General features: G+C 37.1%; 1 pseudogene; it reads right to left on the bottom strand.

Annotated features, from left to right (window-relative positions):
- Window positions 1-3772: 3772 nt before the first annotated feature.
- LOC150040273 (R-spondin-3 pseudogene) lies at window positions 3773-10142 on the bottom strand (annotated as a pseudogene).
- Window positions 10143-10455: the final 313 nt, after the last annotated feature.

Raw genomic sequence — 10455 nt, 5'->3', positions numbered from 1 at the left:
TTTGTGAACAGATTTAATAAAGGCCACTCATATCATCTGCAAATTTTACTTCCTAAAAATATGAGGAAAAAGTACATGCTCTTTCTCGAAATATCTCATAATGTATGCTGAGCATATTATGCCTGAGATACGATGCAAATTACACAGAAGACAGTTTATATTTTATAATGAATGAGGAAGCTTTGTAATTTCCTGGTTGAGGTAAGTGATACAAAGGTTAGAGTTGCAATGTTCAGATTATGATTACATTACTTCTCAAACATTGATAAGACTTCTTATGTTTGTCTCCCTCTTTCCCTATCCCAATCATTTTGTTGTTCCCCTTTCCTTCCCTATTTCAAATAAACAAATAAACATATATACAATATGCAAGATAACAAAGACAGAAACAGAATAAAATGAGATAGATCATAAAGGGAAAAAAGTGCTTTATCACAAAGATAAAACATTTATTTCTACATAACCTCACTATATAGCATTTTAGCTATTGTGATCCTTGGCTAGATGGGTACTACTTATTACAATTGAATAAACCATGGAGCCCAGGGTTCTTTGGGTCTGCCTTATTTCATTGAATATGACTTTTTCCAAATCTTTCCATTTCCTTAAAATGGTGTGATATCTTCTTTTCTGGTGGCAGCCAAAAATTCCATGGTATATACATATCACAGGTTCTTGCTCCATTTCTCTACTGAAGGACACTGGCTTGGTTTCATATCTTAGCTATGGTAAATATTGCTACAATGAACATTAGTGAGCTAATGTCCAAGAATAGTTGGCCATATATCTGTGGGTTGATTTCTGGGTCTTCAGTTCTGTTTCATCGGTACTCAACCCTCTTCTTGTACCAGTACCAAGCTGTTTTGATTACCATACTTCTGTAATAGTATCTGAAGTTTGGTACTGAAATTCTTCCAGTACCGTTCTTTCTGCTGAGGATTGTTTGTGCTTATATTATTTCATATAAATTTTGGATTGTTTAATTAAAGAATAATTTTTTGATATTGGTGGGCATTGCATTGAATTTAGAGATATCACTTGGCATTGATCCATGTCAAATGGATCAATGTAATAATATATCTATACAGAATATATCCCACCATAGACATTTATATGTACATAGGTATGTTTGTAGCTCCAAGACCACATTCATTATGTTCAGAACTCGAATATTGAGTCTTCACTCTTGTATTGTTTGGAACTAATATCCACACATCAAGGAGCCCATGTGACTTTTATTCCTTTGGTCTTGACTTATCTCAGTTCACATGATACCCTCTTGTTTCATCCACTTCCCAGCAAATGCCATTATTTTATCTTGTCTGTTGGCTATGTAGAATTCCATTGTATGTATGTGCCACATTTTTTGTATCCATTCATCTGAAGTATGATTTCTGGGTTGTTACCATCATTTGGCTTCTGTGAATAGTGCAGAGATGAAGAGCGCTGAGCAGATGTCCTTATCGTATAGTGGTTATGATGCTCAGGGTAGAAGCCAAGAAGAGCTGAGTCATTGGGAATATGTATTTTCAGATTTTTTAAAGAAACCTTCAAACTGCCTTCTGGACTGGGTGTACTTATTTACATTCTCACCAGCAATTCAGTACGCTTCCTCTTTCTACACAACCCTGCCAGAATTTGTCGTTGTCTGAGTTCAGACATTGTGTTTGGTGTAATGTGGCATCTTAGGATTGATTTTATTTTCATTCCTTTTATGAACATGGATGATGACCATTTTCGTATATACTTTGCCATTTTAATTTCTTCCTTTGGTAGGTCTCTCTTTGGATCCTTTGCCCATATAGTGATTGGTTTGTTGGGTTTGGAAGGGAAATTATGGATAAGTGGTAAGCTTCCTTGGTAATAAATAAATTTATTTTTCTTTCTGTTTTATCCTCTCTTTTTTTCCCTTACTGAGGTATAGGTGACAGCTTCTTGATGGGAATTCTTCCTGTTCTTCTCTTTATTCTTCATTAATATTTCTTATAATGCTGGTAAAATGCACATAAATTATTCCTTTGGAATGAAATATTCTTGTTTCTTTCTAAACATAAATGCTAGTTTTGCTGGATATATCAGTCTGGGTTATTAGTTGTTGGCCTTCAGGTCAAGAATGATATTTTCCAAGCTTTCCGTGCATTTAGGGTTTGTGTGGATAGGTCTACAGTATGTGCAGGCTTGTGTCTAAGCGAGCCAAAACCTACTGGGCCTCCCTACTGCTGGGAGCTTATGACAAGCCAACACCAGAGAGCCCACCCAACTGAGACACAAAAAGATACATAGGCAAAAATGACTCTGTACTTCTCACAAAAGTCAGGAATGCCCTCTTCTCTAGTAGAGAAAAACAGAAAGACCAGTGATAGCAACCCTGAAACATAGCAGGGAACTTGAGGGATGATCAGCATAGGTCAAGCTTCCACTCTGAAAACCAGAAAGTGCTGCTTGTTCATACTATGGAAACGCCCAGAGGGTACATCCTCAGATGCGGGTGGGGAAAATACTACTGATTGGGCTGCCTGAGACGTTGGTATGTGGCTGCAAACAGCCTTTGGGAACATGTGGGCACATCAACAAAGGCTGTACCCTCAGACCTAGAATTGTGAGTATACTCCACCCCACTACAGCAGTGCTATCTAATTCAGAGAAAGAAATGGGGGTAATGAAAGTTAAGAGGATAACAGAAGTGGACTGTTAGGAGAAAAGGAGTAGAGCAATACCTAAAATACATTCAAATGATAGAAATGAATAATAAAAATACAATAAAAATGGAAAAAAGAAAATACTGGGAATAAAAAGATAGTCTGTGATAAATGTTCATACAATAAAGAAAAATGTCTCTTAATCCCTGTTTCTAGGATTAACAGAACCTCAATGAATTGATAAAAGAAAATATAAATAATGAAGAAAAATGACAAAATGAAAACAGAAATAATGGAAATAATAAAAATTAGTCTATATTAAAAATTCTAATTAGAAAAATGAACTCTACAGTAATTCTTCCAATTGCCCACTTGATGGTGTCTCAAATAACTTTGTGATGATCAGCTTTCCTTGGATTATATATTTTTTCACTAAATCTGAGCAGCAGAAAAAAATTTCCCTTTCAAGCTTGAGGTCTTTGTGATTCTCTTGCCAGCATACAGGCATAGCAAGCATATTTGTGTGTTCCATATGATTGAGTGGCTTTCTTTTGAAGCTAGAATGGGCATGGGTTACAAACTATCTGTAATCAGCATTTTTTCCACACAGATAGCTACTGAGTCTGGGTCAATTATTTTCTTCAGATACCAGAGACTTCATATCTGAGAATATCTGATGGATAAATTTACAAAGTGAGGAATGCTGCCTCGCCCTGGGGGTATTTCTCCCTTCAGAGCAGGGTCCCATTCTCAGGGCTTAGTTGACATGAGTCAGCTTCTTTTGCCATGTTGAACAACAGGGCTGTATAACCCTCTTCACAGGCTAGAACTATTTCCTTATATGTCTGGCAATTTCTCTACAGTACACAACATGGCACTGTTTTCCTCCAGTGATGGTGACCTTCCTGATGCTCTTCTGAAATACCTACCGACCAGTCATGGGATACTGATTTCTTCTCTTTGGTTATGTTCAATTCATGCAGACAAACCTGGTTGCTATGTAGGGCTGTAAAAGTTCCTATCTCCATCTATGTTTCCCTTCCATTCTGTCAGTGCTCCTCTCTAGCCAGCAGTTCCACATTGGAAATTAGAGCCCTTTATATACAGGTCAACACGTGTAAAGTTCATGTGTACTAGAGTGGGGGCCTATCCCAAGTGTTGGCACCTGAATTAGGTGGAGTAAGGGGTGAACCAACTTGTACTCTCTCAGGCTTGTAGAAAGAACCATTTCTGGAATAGGGAATCTTAATATTGAAGTCATTGTTGGCATAGAAATAGGGTGTGTGCAGCAGGAAGTCTTCTTCCTGGGGATCCTGTACCAGTGGGAAAGAAAATTTTGCAGTTATAGGTTTGTTTACAAGAACTTTAGAACAACGTTTTCCCATTCTGGTAAACTGTAGTAAGTTGAGGAGTATGGTAAACACAGATAGATCTAGAAACCATCCAACACAGTCAGGTAGCCACCCATACCTAACTCACATGTTCCATGTGACCCATATGACTTCTCAAGGTAGTAATACTACGTTCCAAATTTTGGCTGAGGATCCCAAGAGCCACACCTTAAGGCTTCCTAATAATTCCCCACCTCCTTGGACCTTAGGAAACAGACAATTCTCAGGGAGCCTCGGGACTGAATAACCTCTTTCAGAAGACTCAGCTGTCACCTGTGGGGCTCTGGAAGAAGTAACCATAGACTGTTAATGTTGTATTGGTCTCTTCTCCTTGGTGCTTGTCCGATCTCTGCATGCTTATCAGAAGGCTTCCCAAGACTATGCAGGTTTCTACACAGTTCCACTCACCCAGCTCCTCCTGTTGTTGCTATCACCATCTACATTTGTCAGCTTTCCCTACACCTTAACTAGCTTCTACTCCGACCAGCAGTCTTTCTCCCCTCCATGTCCTATTTGTACAGGGTCTCCCTTCCCTTTGCACCCAGCAATGTGAAATGTGTTTGGAGTGGACCGCTTATCTTCAGGTTTCTACAAATATATTTTACCTCTCAGTTTTGTTCAGATGCAAACAACTTACCTTTTCCATTTGTGTGGTTTACCTATATGTGTCACTATGTTCAACCCTCACTTCCTTGAGGGCACGATCTCCCAATTCCTCTAGGTATCACACTTCCTGGAGAAGGAGTGACAATAAATTTTTGGGGATATTAACAGTTTCCTTCGGTTTTGGAACTGTCCTCAATCTATGTCCTAGCCTAAGCATCAAGACTAGGATTTCTCCTTATAGTCACCCATAGGTAAAGATGAGAGCCTTGCATTGGAGATACTGTGCACTTGCCCTAGTGGTCCTGCTCTGGGTATGGCCACCACCACCACAGCTCTGACTGGAGGGAGCTTCATTACAGAGTGTGATCAAACTGTCCTCTTAAGGAGACTTCTTGACTTTTTCCACTCTGGCCAAAAGTCCTGTAGTATTCTGGCTCACTTGGATACTACACCAAGGATACTATTTGGAGACTTCTAGAACACAGAAAGCACTTGAAGGGATTGTGTACATTCTTCAACACAACAGCTGTGTATTTCCAAATTTCATACATATGGGTTTTATTAGCTCAGCTATAGTGAGTATGGCAAAATCATGTAAACCTGATAAAGATAACAATGAATAGCTATAAAAATCAGACCTGAATGTGGGGTCTAACTATGAAGTACAACTTTGTGGTAGTGCACATGAAATTACTTAAAGTTGTAATATTATTTCAAAGCATATGCTGCATACTAGATTGTCTTTTTATTAATAGAAATTTGTTTTTCAATTTCCAGTAAAACTTTTGGTGTACATCATGCAAAGAAATGTGAAAAAATCTCCCTCTACACAGTATCAGGTAAGTTTTACATCCTTGGGTCCTTGTTAACAGCATGAATAGCATAACAAGAATTGCCATTCAAGATGTTCATTTGAAGTTTTTGGACTATACTTTGGTTTGAACTCTGGGCATGGGAGTTGTCCATGAGCTTGAACACTCAACCTTAGCACTTTACCACCAGAGCCACAGTATCACTTCCAGTTTGCTTACAGTTAATTGCAGTCAAGTTTCTCAAAGAGTTGTGTGGCTGAGCCAGCTGTGCAATGCAATAATATAATCTCAGCCTCCTTACTAGATAGAAATATAGTTGTGACTCACAAAATCCTGCTTCCATTTACGATTCAGAGTGAGCCATGCATTTTCCAATTAAATTAATGAGAATAGTTAGAATGGTGGAAGTAAAACCATTCATCTCTTTAAGATTCACAATATTTTTTAAAGTCATAATAAGATCAGAAATCTTTTACTGATGGGTTCTTCCTGATGCATCATTTCTGCAAGGGGACAAGAAATAACACTCCTATCCATACCTACTGAAAAGAAATTAACATAAATAACTGTGTACTGCCTAACACTAAAAAGCAACTTCATTAGTTGTAAATATACCTACAATGTTAACATAGCACATTGCCAATTACCATAATAATGTTACATGCATTATGAACTTCTTTAATGAACTTCAAATTTCCAAGGAAATTTGATTGTTTAATGTTCAGCTTCTTAGGAATTAAACAGCATCTAGACACATTCAATATTACATAAACATGTGAAATTTGATCCTAGTCAAATCTACCTCTATTTGGAAATACTTAAAGTAAACTGAATGTGTGAATTTCATCCAGTATATCAGGCACACCGATATTTTAGTCCACCTTTAAAAAATTGCCTTGTTACTAGTAGGTCATAAAGCCCTACCTTGTAGTGAAACACTTTCTGAAATACATATCTATTATTCACCAGTAAAGAGTCATACAATACAGATTGAATCAAGTAATTTGACACATACTGGAAGCAAATTAATACAACTTTTTTTCTTGTTTGGAACATTTCTTGAAATGAAATTGGCTGTGCCAACATCTAAAAAGAGATAAGAATTACTGTCATAAGACAAGTCATTATGAAGAATGCAAGAATGTCATAAAGGGAGGAGAAATACACAAACATGCAATTACATAAACTTCTGGTACATGAAAAAGTAATGTCATTTTTGTGTTCCTAAGGGCCAATAAAACACTCTTTTTTTTTCAAAATTCCGTAGCAATACAAATAGTATAGTAGTTTCTGGAGCAAAGCCTAAAACGTGTTTGCATTTCAGAAAGACATACATGCCACTGATTTTGTATAACTATAGAAAGCTTATATACAAATACAAAAAGATCTAATGATTGTACTTTTTGGAAAATAGATTACTCAAAAGAATCTTGCTTTAAAATCCTATTTATATGACACATCAATATTGATGAAACCAAGAGTTCATTGAGATGTTACTGTTTACAATAGTCACATTTTTGGAAACTCTCGTAGGAAAATCATATAAGAACTAACAAATATAAAGCACTTAGTCAAGTATTCATTCTTCATGTCATTCTTTCATAAAAGTCAATTGAAATTCTTTTTTCACATCTGAGTCATATTTCAAGAAAAGTTAGTAAACATAATAAAATATACTGCTATAGAAACATAGCAAGTAGAATGATGAAATATTTGGGTCCCAAACCTAACATTTAAAATGTAATATGTTTTATATTAATTGGTAAAGGATGCCAAAAAAACTCCTTTCAATAGGCAGCTTCCATTCCTGAAAATAAATTTTAATCAAAACTATTTAAAAATTTACAAAATCTTAAAATAACCCTATCCTCAAGAATTTAAAGACACTAAGTAGTTGATCAGGGCTTGGTGTAGGAGATAATGGCCAGTTCATTGTAAGGAAAAGTCTTTGCAAAACTCAGTTGACCGCAACCTCTGACTTCTTGTATGAATACTACAAGAAATACATTGCCAAAATATCCTCCTCTGTGTTCTCATTAAACTTAGTTTTCATATCTATAAACACTCTTACTATTCACTCTTACTATGTAAACAAATGGTACTGTATTGGACTGTTGTAGTTTTTGTTTGGTTTTGATGCTACTGAGGTTTACACTTGATACAATACTGAGCCATGTCTCCAGTCGCTTTTTGCATACATTATTCCTGAGATAGGGTCCCCTGTCTTCCTCAGGTATGAGCCTCGACTGATTGATATTTTTGACCATCATGTGGATGATATTTCCATCCATTATATCCAGCTTCTTTCTGGTTTTGGTAAAATTGTGGACTTTTCTACCCAGGGTCTTGAACTCCGGTCCTCTGATTTTCAGTTTCCCAAGTAGCTAGGTTCATAGGCATGAATCACCAGTATCCAGTTTCCACAAGGTACTTGATTATACCTTCACAGGATGCTCTCAGAGTATTCTATTCAATTGCAAATCCATACGACTTAAGATTATGATCCTAAAGAATCCAATAATTTTATTGAATAAAATATAAAACGAGAGATTTAAATAACTAAAGAAGTTCAACACCATTGGCAAACAATTCATTTAAAAAGGTGAATAGTTGAATCAAGGTTTTGCTCTATTGGCTGAATGCAAGGTTCTCTAGGATATAGAAACATAAGCCATATAATGAATGATTGTTGTTCTTAAGGTACTATATTCTCTCTCATCTCTTTTGCTGTCCCTTGGTTATCTCATATTGTTACTGTATCTCACTTTGTTACTTGATATATCGGATGTATTTGTATTTGGTTATTGAAATTGGGTAGGAAATGGGGGAAAACAAGATGAGAAGTGGGGATCGGGGGGAGGGAAATGGGGACCAAGACATGTGAAAGGGTGTCAATGTATGGGAATTAATGCACCATCTATCTATGTAACCCTTCTATTAATTACAATAAAAATATATGAAAAAAAGGTGAATAGTTGAGAGAATCATTTAGAGTCACCTAATGACTGCCAATTTAAAACTACCAAACATACTTACAGGTGGTAGTGGAAACTTCTATGTGGTAATGAGAAACACAGGGAAATGATGTTTTAAAAGTCACCAACTGTCATTCTTCTAAATGAAAGTATATAATCCCTCATTCATCACATTAAATAGTGTACTTACTATTAGTTCTCATAGGATTTCAGAATAAATCCTGACACAGTTACGACTGATCCAGGGGTTAGTAATGTGGCCTAGAGGTAGAATGATTTGTTAGCATGCACAAAACCCTGGGTTCAATTCAATTCCACATATACAGAAAAAGTCAGAAGTTGTGATGTGACTCAAGTGACAGAACTCTAGCCTTGAGAAACCCCAAGGGTAGTACCCAGGCTCTCAGTTCAATCCCTAGGACTAGAAAAAATAGAAAAGAAAGCAAAAGAATAGAAAATACAAAAATCTGATCTAATAAATTTTATAATCTAGTAAAAAAAAAGTAGTAAAATTTTAAATCAGACCTGTTGTTATATGTTGTGTCAAGTTAATAAAAAATGTCTTGGAAATTAGTTCACATATGATCCAATAGAAAAGGTACATTTTTAGCTCCAAAAGCTTTAAACCTCATTGTACTATGCTGATTTGTAAGCATTGTGGAAGGCATAAATTGATGGTGATCTTTGGTTGTCATGGTTTTATAGCAGAAAATATTAATCCTTATGAAAGCTTGCAAAAGTTTTCTTGACACTAAAGAGGTGGATGGATCACAGCTAACAACTGAAGGCTTATAGCTCAGCTTTTTGCAGCATCTTTCAATTGTCATAATTCTATCACTGTGGTATCAAGTACTGATAAGTAAATTCCATTTTATCAGTTATCATATCTCTAAAACTGTATTTTTAGAGATAACATATACTTTGCTACAGATTTTAGGGATTTAGATATGAGTGATATTGCCAAATGTTCCCTAGGAAATAAAATAAAATATCCATCTGATTATGACACTCCAAACAAGCACATATTGGTAGGATCCCTTTGAAACTTCTTTTTTGCACTGAACACTTCCGTGTCTCATTCTTAGGAAGACACAGGGTACCTTTGATGAAGGATCCTGTATTATTTTTCGAACCCAAGTTTCAGTCCCTCTTTTGATGCCAAATCTTTTCTCTTTTTGTGTGCATTGGCTCCAAGGATTCCATTCACTTGTATCACACTGAACAGTTCTGATGCACTCCTCGGTGTGGTTGTTACCTTCCAATTGTTTCTGGGCAATTGTCAACGCACTTTCCAAGGAGTAAGCAAAATCCACTTATACACTTTGCACAGAAATTTTTGTTGAAACAGCTATTACAGTCAGCTTTGTATTTTTTACACTTGTTTTTTATGTGGATATCGAGTTCCACACTTACCATATGGACATGAATAGAGACACACTCCTGCTTCATGCCAATTCTTTCCAGAACAAAATATAGTCTGGGCTTATATGACAAACATCCATTTAATCTGAACATGTTGACCGCCTTGGCAACCTTGGAAGACCTGGGAGACATTTTCACTGGTGTCTTATTCGTCAGGCGTTTTGGCTGCTGATGTATTTTCACAAATATATATAAACTAGAAATCAGTCACCAGTTACCTTTTCCTTCTTTTCGCTTCTTTTGTTTTTTTCCACCCGCCACCCTAGGTGCATGTGATGGACCTTCTGTGAAGTGCATGTCAGGGTTCTGCCTGTGGTCGGCAGCGAGATGGCTCCATGCAGATCCTCAGGCTGGCGGTGCTGGCCAGTGACTCAGGGCGGGTGGGCAGGGGCAGTGATGGCAACTTCCAGGTCGACTGGTCCTGGACTGGTCAGCTGAAGTGGCTATCATCCTGGCCATTGGATTTTGGAGAGCAGACGCAGGTAGCATCCTGGTACGGGCAGCAGGTTCTGGTAGAGTGACTATGGTGGCCATGGCAGAGACCCCCTTCCAGTACCCCCATTCCCTTGCAGCTCAGAGGCTGCAGCAGCTGCGGCCCTGGCAGGGAACC

This window comes from Megascapheus bottae, chromosome Y, assembly GCF_031878675.1.
Source record: "Megascapheus bottae isolate mThoBot1 chromosome Y, mThoBot2.hap1, whole genome shotgun sequence".
Lineage (NCBI taxonomy): Eukaryota > Metazoa > Chordata > Mammalia > Rodentia > Geomyidae > Megascapheus > Megascapheus bottae.
This window is presented reverse-complemented; position numbering and strand designations above follow the sequence as displayed.